The sequence below is a fragment of the Penaeus japonicus genome, unplaced genomic scaffold (assembly GCF_977035675.1).
Source record: "Penaeus japonicus unplaced genomic scaffold, GWHDUDI00000001_assembly GWHDUDI00000041, whole genome shotgun sequence".
NCBI classification, from domain to species: domain Eukaryota; kingdom Metazoa; phylum Arthropoda; class Malacostraca; order Decapoda; family Penaeidae; genus Penaeus; species Penaeus japonicus.
The window spans coordinates 2,825,487-2,835,486 of NW_028234443.1; the positions used below are offsets into that span (position 1 = coordinate 2,825,487).

The 10,000-nt window shown below is 33.2% G+C and overlaps 1 non-coding gene across 1 annotated transcript; it reads right to left on the reverse strand.

The window, feature by feature from the left end:
- Positions 1-3,048: 3,048 nt before the first annotated feature.
- On the reverse strand, positions 3,049-3,121 carry TRNAF-GAA (transfer RNA phenylalanine (anticodon GAA)). The gene has a single exon. It is a non-coding gene; the product is annotated as a tRNA-Phe (tRNA).
- Positions 3,122-10,000: the final 6,879 nt, after the last annotated feature.

Sequence of the window (10,000 nt, forward strand, 5' to 3'; positions counted from 1 at the left end):
TCGATATTTATTTTTTCGATTAATGCTATTATTGTTGTTACTGTTAGCATAGAAATCATAACAATAGTTAAAACAACGATAGATGTAAAGCCTTATTCTCTTTTGGAAAATTAGTGAAAAAGGGTAAACCGGTGATTCTAGTTAGTCTTACTAATTAACTCGCCTGAGGAATCATCTACGTGTAAGATAATGATAATAATTAAAACCCCAAAAGTTACTTTCCTGATAATCCGTCAGTTAAATACTTATTTTCAGCTCAATTTGAAAGAATTACCAGCTCATTTACAATTGAAAAGTCACAACTATCAAATCTAGGTTATTTGTCCTTGTAAGCAATTAAATTGCAGATGCATTTGCAACTTTGTATTTCACAAGTTAATTCTTTTTTTATAGATGAAGTTCTGGTCTGATGTACTGAACTCATTTATATCTTTAATTCATATATTTTTTTCGTCTATATATTTCTAAAATTTCATCTATTTTTCTTATTTCATTTATTCATTTTACTTTTGCAAATAATAGCTCTGTTTATGCTAAGAAATTTTAAAAAAGACGAACGCAAATATGAAATTTATCATTGCAAACACACAGCGTGCAAGGCAGCGCGTGGGTGTGCAATGCATGAGAAAAAGGTGGAAATCGTATTTTATTCATGCAGGCCCTGGCTGGGCGGGGGGGGGGGGGGGGGGGGGGGGGACCAGAGTGAGGGGGGGTGGGGGTGGCTGTTGCCGATTTCATTAGTGTAGGACCTCCCCCCTTCCCCCACTCCCCCCTACCGCTTACCCTCTTACTTTGTAGTTCCTAAAACTGTAATTACGCAAAACACAAATAGTCGCCACAGCCTATTTAAATAACTAAAGGAAACTACAGATTATTAGAACTATGTCTTTAAAACTACGTGTATCTTCAGTCTGTCTTGTGTTTATATAAACTATTTTTTTTTTTTTTTTTTTTTTTTTTTAGATATTTTCCCTCTATCTCCCCTAATCAAAACTTCCTATATTCTAAATCTGCAATTGCATGCACGGAATAAATATATCTTACGAACGAACTTTTTCCCGTAAAATCCGCGCCATGCCATTTGAACTTCAGCTTTTGATCTGGAGCGAATTCTCTCGCGTTGCAACTTATTCCTTGCAAACTCATTCCTTGCAAACTCACTTTCGAATAACAGGACTTTTTGAAATGGATTTTAACAACAGCCTTTTTTAAAAGTTTGATTACATTCCCGGGGTAAAAAGTTCAGCAGGTGTATCATAAGTCACACATGTGTATGACTTGCAGTTTGAAAACGATGTTAGGTAGGGACTTCCACGGAGGGAGGGGGAGGGGGGCGGGGATTGAGCCCCTGTCCTATTTCTTCTTCATATCAAAAGTTCTATTCAATTCAAAATCAGGGTAAAGTAAAGCGTCTTATTATTCAAATTAGATGGAAAGTAAAACAGTCTTATTGAAAATAAAGGAAAATTAAAGCAAACTCTTATTCAAAATCAAGGAAAATAAAGTACCTTTCTTATCAAAATAAGGCAAGAGCAAAGAACACTTTAGCTCAAAATCAGGGAAAGCAAGGTGGCTTCTTATTCAAAATTCAAGGAAAAGTAAAGTATCCTTTTAAATCAATGGACTGCCTTTTTTCAACTGAATCTACACACCTCTGGGTCTGTGCACTGATACTGTGTAAAGTGTCTATTCCTTCTTCTTAATCACACGATAGACCAGTCTGGATCAATTGTAGATCTATTACGATTAATATTAACATGAAACTTAATATTAACAAGTGCGGGAATGTCACACAGGAGGAATTACACTTTTTTTTGTTGAGCACAGTGTTCAACGAGCAATTTAGTTCAGTAAAGTACATAACAGGGAGGAAAATAGGTATTGTAGTCTCTTTAAACTGTAGGTTCATAAGAATGCGTCTAAATGACTTACTCATTGTAAGTATTTAGTTGGTTGTAACGATTCAGGAATATATTTTTTTTTCTCTTCTCTCTATTTGAATGTTATTACTTATTTTCGCCCTTAGATTGTTTCGGAAAATCACCAATACTCATATTCTTGATTTCTTTATTATGTAGATTATTATCATTATCTTCGACCGGCCACTAGTTTACTATTATTCCCTATTTCACAAAGTTATTAAGAAAATCATGAAATTTACCAGGTTATACAGTTGATACTCATTCCTGTTATCAGAGTGAATGTCTTCGAAATAACAAGTGTGGTTCAGCATAGAGCCTAATCCTATGCGTTATGTTGTATGTTTACTTAAGTAGCAAAGACTAAAGAGTGCAAAATGAAAAGGCTTTTCAAGATAAATAATAATAATAATAATGATAATAGTAATAATATAACTAGTATAATAACACGCCTAGATAGGTCAGTTGGGAGAGCGTTAGACTGAAGATTTGAAGGTCCCCGGTTCGATCCCTGGTCTGGGCACTTTTAATGAACCTGGAGCTGCAGTTCTACAAGGCAACTCGACTCGCTGCGACTAAGTAGCGGCGACAATCCACTAACTGACAGTCGCCGCCACTGACCTAAGCCCACTTTGCTACCACTTTTGAGTAGCCGTAGTCCCGTTCAGTCTAATCGTCCCTTGCCCTTTTTGCATCGACCGGTCCTAGGCGGTAAAGATCAAACCGATTAAGGCGTTTGTCAAGTTGGCGCATGAACAGTCGGGAAAAAAACATCAGGGTAAAGAAGGAAGAATGTGGATTAAGAAGTGTCTCTGCTAGAAGCCAGAATACATGTACATATACATATCTATATCTATCTATCTATATATATTATATATTATATACTGTATATATATATATATATATATATATATATATATATATATATATATATATAGAGAGAGAGAGAGAGAGAGAGAGAGAGAGTTGTGTGTGCATGTGTGTTTTGACAGCTTATATGGTGCTTTATTTACGCGTGGGGGTCCATGAAATTTCCATGTCCTTGGATCGAACTCCCAAGTAAGAACAGGAAAGACCATCTAACCAAGCCTATTCTGGGTACTCTTGCGTCGTCGTGGATTCTCAAAAGTGCCCAGACCCGGGATCGAACCGGGGACCTTTAGATCTTCAGTCTAACGCTCTCCCATCTGAGCTATCTAGGCAGATGCATATTGAGAGCTTAATTACATTATTATTATAGAAGGTAGTGTATAGTTTAGCTATTTGTTTCTCTATTACGCTCTCTCTCATCTATCTCATCTCTCTCTTCCTCTCTCTCTCACTCTCCTCTCTCTCTCTTCTAAATACATACATATTATACGTACATATACATGTGTATTACGTGCTATACGCTCATAAACACGTATATGACTCCTTTGTACTCAACACCAGTGGAGATTCAGATCCCTTTCATCGGCAGCAAAGGGGAAAAAAGGAAAATAAAAGAAATTTTTTCTCTCTCTCTCTATTCTCTTCTCTTCTTTAAATACATACATCCTATGCATATGATTGCTTTGTACTCAACCCCTTCATCGGCAGCACAAGAAATGCTTCTTGGGACGATGATGGTGGCTTTTTCTCATTTACTTAAAATTAGAGGAAAGGGGAAAAAGGGAAATAAAAGAAATTTTCTCTCTCTCTCTCCTTCTCTCCCCTCCCCCCCTCTCTCTCTCACTTTTTCTCTTCTGTGTGTATGTGTGTGTGTTGAGCCAGTGGTTCATATATTTCATGTATTTTGACTGAAGGAATGAGTGATGATACAGGATGGGTGGTAGCAGGTTCTTCAGGTTCTTAAATGTTAAATGTGAAATCGATTCAGAAAAATATCAACAATCTTGCTTTGATGGTATTGTTTTTGACTTTCCAATTTCCTGTCATGACAGATCATTGTTAAAGGCTGGACGACGGGAGACTAATCACAAACAAAAATACATATATAGGTATGCATCTAATATATATATATATATATATATATATATATATATATATATATATATATGTGTGTGTGTGTGTGTGTGTGTGTGTGTGTGTATGTATGTATGTATAAATATATATGTAAATATACATATATACGTACACACACAGATGTATATATATATATACATATATATATATATAATATATATATATATATATATATACATATATGTGTATGTATGTATGTGTTTATATATATATATAAATATATATACATATATATATATATATATATATATATATATATATATATATATATATATATATATATATATAAACACATACATGCACACACACAAACAAATCATATATTTACACACACACACACACACACACATACACACACACACACACACACACACACACACACACACATATATATATATATATATATATATATATATATATATATATATACATATATATATACATATACATCTATATACATATATAGATGTATATATATACATATATGTACATATGTATATATGCACATATATATCTGCATATATGTGCATATAAAATATATGTGTACATATATGTCATATATTTATATATATACATATATATGTATATATATACATATATACATATATACATATGATATAGCATTGACCAATATATAGTTTGCTTTAGAATGTCGGTTTTCCTTAAGATTAAGAAAAGGTTTAACAGACTGGCAAACGAGTTGTACCTTTCTTCGTGTCGAGAAAAGATCACTGTTATCACGGGACATCCCGGGAGCAGGGAACAGGAGCGTGGGATGGGAGGCCACCGCTGACACCTGTCAATCTCCCGTTATTGCTTTTGTCATTACCGCTTTTGTAATTGGCTTGCTCTTCATGATTAAATTGGTGTTCTCGAAATAGGCCGTTTTCGCGTGTGCTCGATCTTAAAGTCAGTTGATTGGTTTTCAGATCTATTCCTTTCAGCTTAAGGGTATTCGTGTTGTTATTGTTTTCATTATCTACTGAACTTCTTATAAACGGTGCGTTATCACATATGTCTACTTACTTGTTACATTTCCATTAGTTGGTTACAATTATTTTAGGAAGCTTTTAGGTATTATTAACTTCATTATCAACCAAAAGGACAATCATCATTATTTTCGAAGACACTAAATATATAACAGCAGCATAAACTTTACTATTGTCATGACATCAATATCATATATTCTCTCCCTCCTCTCTCTCTCTCTCCATTTTCCTTCCTGTCATAAATAACCAAGATGTATAATTTCAGTCACTTATGGTACCTTCATATCGCTGAGATTGAGAAGCCAGATTACCGGCCACCATCATCGTCCCAAGAAGCATTCCTTGTGCTGCCGTTGAAGGGATTGAGTACAAAGGAATCATATGCATAGGATGTATGTATTTAGAGAGGGAGAGTGAGAGAGAGAGGGAGAGAGTGAAAGAGAGAGAGAGAATTTCTTTTATTTCCATTTTTTCCCCTTTGCTGCCGATGAAGGGGATCTGAATCTCCACTGGTGTTGAGTACAAAGGAGTCGTATACGTGTGTGTATGAGTGTATAGTACGTAATACACATGTATATATGTACGTATAGTATGTACGTATTTAGGAGAAAGAGAAGAGAGGAGAAAGGAAGAAAGAGAAGAATAGAGAAAGGAAAAGAGAGAAGAGAGAGACGAGATAGATGAGAAAGAGAGTAATAGAGAAACAAATACGTAAAATATACACTACCTTCTATAATAATAATGTAATTAAGCTCTCAACCATATAGTCGCCTAGATAGCTCAGTTGGGAGAGCGTTAGACTGAAGATCTAAAGGTCCCCGATTCGATCCCGGGTCTGGGCACTTTTGAGAATCCACGACGACGCAAGAGTACCCAGATTGGTCTTGGGTGGATTATCTTTCCTGTTCTTACTTGGGAGTTCGATCCAAGGACATGGAAATTTCAGGGATCCGCCACGCGTAAATAAAACGCCATAAAAGCTGTAAAAACACACATGCACATACACTTCTCTCTCTCTCTCTCTATATATATAATATAATATATATATAGAGAGAGAGATAGATAGATATATACGTATATGTATTCTGGCTACACGCTTCCTAATCCACAGTCTTCCTCCTTTAGCCCGACGTTTTTCCCGACTGTTCTTGCGCCATTTTGACAAATGCCTTAATCGGTTTCATCTTTACCGCCTAGGACCGACCGATGCAAATAGTCCAGGAACAATTAGACTGAACGGGACTACGGCTACTCAAAAGTGGTAGCAAAGTGGACTTAGGTCAGTGGCGGCGACTGTCAGTTAGTGGGTTGTCGCCGCTACTTAGTCGCAGCGAGTCGAGTTGCCTTGCAGAACTGCAGCTCAAGACGAACGCGACTTTATCTGTTATTGGCATTTGAGGATCCTTCTTCATATGCAACAGGTGTAGGTTCATTAAAAGTGCACAGACCCGGGATCGAACCGGGGACCTTTAGATCTTCAGTCTAACGCTCTCCCAACTGAGCTATCTAGGCGTGTTATTGTACGTGTTATATTATTAGTATTATTATTATTATCATTATAATTTAACTTGAAAAGCCTTTTCATTTTGCACTCTTTAGTCTTTGCTACTCAAGTAAACATAACGCATAGGATTAGGCTGTATGGTTGCTCACACTTGTTATTTCGAAGACATTTACTCTGATAACAGGAATGAGTATCAGTTTTATGACTTAGCAAATTTCGTGGTTTTCTTAATTACTTTGTGAAATAGGTAATGATAGTATGTAGTGCACAAACTAAAGTAAACAAGAAGTGACCGGTCGAAAATAATGATAATAATATACATAATAAAAAAAAAAAAAAATCAAGAAATATGAGAAGTGGTGATTTTCTGAGACAATCTAAGGGCGAGAATAAGTAATAACATTCAAAAAGAGAGAGAGAAAAAAAGTAAAATGAAGGTACTTGAGAATCGTTACAACCAACTAAATACTCAAAATGAGTAAGTCATTTAGACGCATTCTTAGGAACCTACAGTTAAATAAACTACAATACCTATTTTCCTCCCTGTTATGTACTTTACTGAACTAAATTGCTAGTTAAACACTGTACTGAACAAAAAAAGTGCAATTATTCTTGTGTGACAATCCCGCACTTGTTAATATTAAGTTTCATGTTAATATCGATCGTAATAGATCTACAAGGAATCCAAACTGGTCTATCGTGTGATTAAGAAGGAATAGACACTTTACACAGTATCAGTGCACAGACCCAGAGGTGTGTAGATTCAGTTGAAAAAAAGGCAGTCCATCGATTTAAAAAGACACTTTAGTTTTCCCTGATTTTTGAATAAGAAGCCACCTTGCTTTCCCTGATTTTGAGTAAAAGTGTTCTTTGCTCTTGCCTTATTTTGATAATAAGGTACTTTATTTTCCTTTATTTTCAAAAAGACTGTGCTTTATTTTCCATTTAATATTGAATAATAAGAAGCTGAAATACAAAGTTGCAAATGCATCTGCAATTTAATTGTTTTACAATGACAAATCACCAAGATTTGATAGTTGTGACTTTTCAATTCTAAATGAGCTGGTAATTCTTTCAAATTAAAATGAAAATAAGTATTTAACTGACGGATTATCAGGAAAGCAACTTTTGGGGTTTTAATTCGTATCATTATCTTACACGTAGATGATTCCTCAGGCGAGTTAATTAGTAAGATTAACTAGAATCACCGGTTTACCCTTTTTCACTAATTTTCCAAAAGAGAAGAAGGATTTACTTCTATCGTTATTTTAACTATTGTTATGATTTCTATGCTAACAGTAATGACAACAATAGCATTAATCGAAAAAATAGATATCGAAAATTCAAGGAATAAGGTAGACACACACACACACACACACACACGTTGTCAGTGGGTGAAGTTCTTTCACGTCCAACACCCAGAAGTTCAACTCGTGACTTTAAACTTTCAATTTCCTGCATGATTAAGTAAAAAGACAAATTTACTTTTAGTTTGTAATAGCAAAACTTTTATTTATCTATTTCCTGAGAATCTATGTACACTTTGCTCATTTGGATAAAAAGTCAGTTTTGGTTGTCTCTTTCAACTACACGTGGTTCCCAGTTTTATTCTTAATTCAAGTATCCAATCACGATTGATCTAGCTTGTCCTTTGAAGAGACACAGATGCTTGTGCACCATAAATCTGAAGTTAATTTGGCTATTCCTTACCATGATATAGCGCGTAAAAACAAGATTTAAGCCAAAAGCCAACTTCCTTCTCAGGTTGCTTCCTTCTTCACACAAAGGTCTAAAGGTTTAAGATATAATGTTTCAAAATATTTAGTAGATATTCATAACTATCACTACTGTAGTGGTTAATGGAATTTCTAAGTAATTAACAGAATTAAAGGGGATTAATTCCTGTTTATCTGTCGTTGCTGTTCACATTTACCATACGGTCCATTTATTATGCATTTTAGGTTGTCTTCCCGAGACTCCATTTTGATAATAAGGCAGGGGTATTAAGAAAAAAAAAACAAAAAACACTTCGGCAAGCGTCATCGCGACAGAACCAAGATCGTAACTGCAGCATCAGAACCTGAGTGTCGATAAGATTATACTGTATACTGTAAACTGGTTATCTATTTTCATTAGTTTTAAGATACTTTTTTTTCCTCACGGCTCTTAAGTCTCTTTCGTAAACTTCTGTCGCCTTTCACTAACTTACGTATGTATCTTAAATTTCTGTCGTTCAGATGCAGTGATGGTGGTTCCCTCTAGGTATTTTCAATATGTATATTTATCTATTTATTTATTTATTTTATAAGAGAGCCATTATACTAAACCGTATTCACTCTGAGTGGAAACTTTGATGCAAAAACGAATGATTTTACTATGTTATTTGCTTTCATATCCACCGCTTGTTAAAAAGAAAGAAAAAAAAAAGAAAAAAAAAAGAAAAAAAAAAGAGAAAAAAGAATAAGAAAAAAAAAAGAAAAAAAGAAAGTAAAAAGAAAAAACGAAAGAAAAAAATGGAAGAAATAAAAAACGTACGAAAGAAATATATACATAACGCCTGACAAAAATAGTCAACTAAATAACAACATGTTGCCTTTGATGCCTGTTATATGTTATATCCAAATCATTACCTGAGTTAATTACCTGAGTTAAGCACCTGAGTCAAAGAAAAAGAGTCATTCAACCAGAGCTTAGAGATACCACTTATCTCGGGAATGAGATAATGTTATGACTTCTTAATACCTCTTGAAAAAGACTTACAACTTAGTTCTTAACCTTGAGTAGATAAGAGGATATATATGTGTAGTATATACTGCAGCTGAAATATTATTTCCAAGTGTATGCACATATACAAATACAACATATGTAAACACACGCACACACAGACACACACACACACACACACACACACACACAGGCAGGCACACACACATATATGTGTGTGTGTATGTATGTATAAACATATGTGTATATATGTGTGTATGTATGTACATGTAAACATGTGTGTATATGTGTACATGTATATATGTATATATATATGTATATATATAAATATATATATACATAAATATATATATATATATATATATATATATATATATATATATATATATATATATATATATATATATATATATGTATGTATGTATATATATACAGACACATACACACACACATATATGCATATATATATATATATATATATATATATATATATATATATATATATATATATATATATATACATACATATATATACATATATATGTATATATATATATATATATGTATATATGTATATATATATATATATATATATGTGTGTGTGTGTGTGCGTAATTTTGTATCTATATGTAAATATAAACATTATATATATATATATATATATATATATATATATATATATATATATACATACATATATATACATATATATATATATATATATATATATATATATATATATATATATACATATATATGTGTGTGCGCAATTTTGTATATATATGTAAATATAAACATTATATATATATATATATATATATATACATATATATAATTATATATACATATATGTATATATA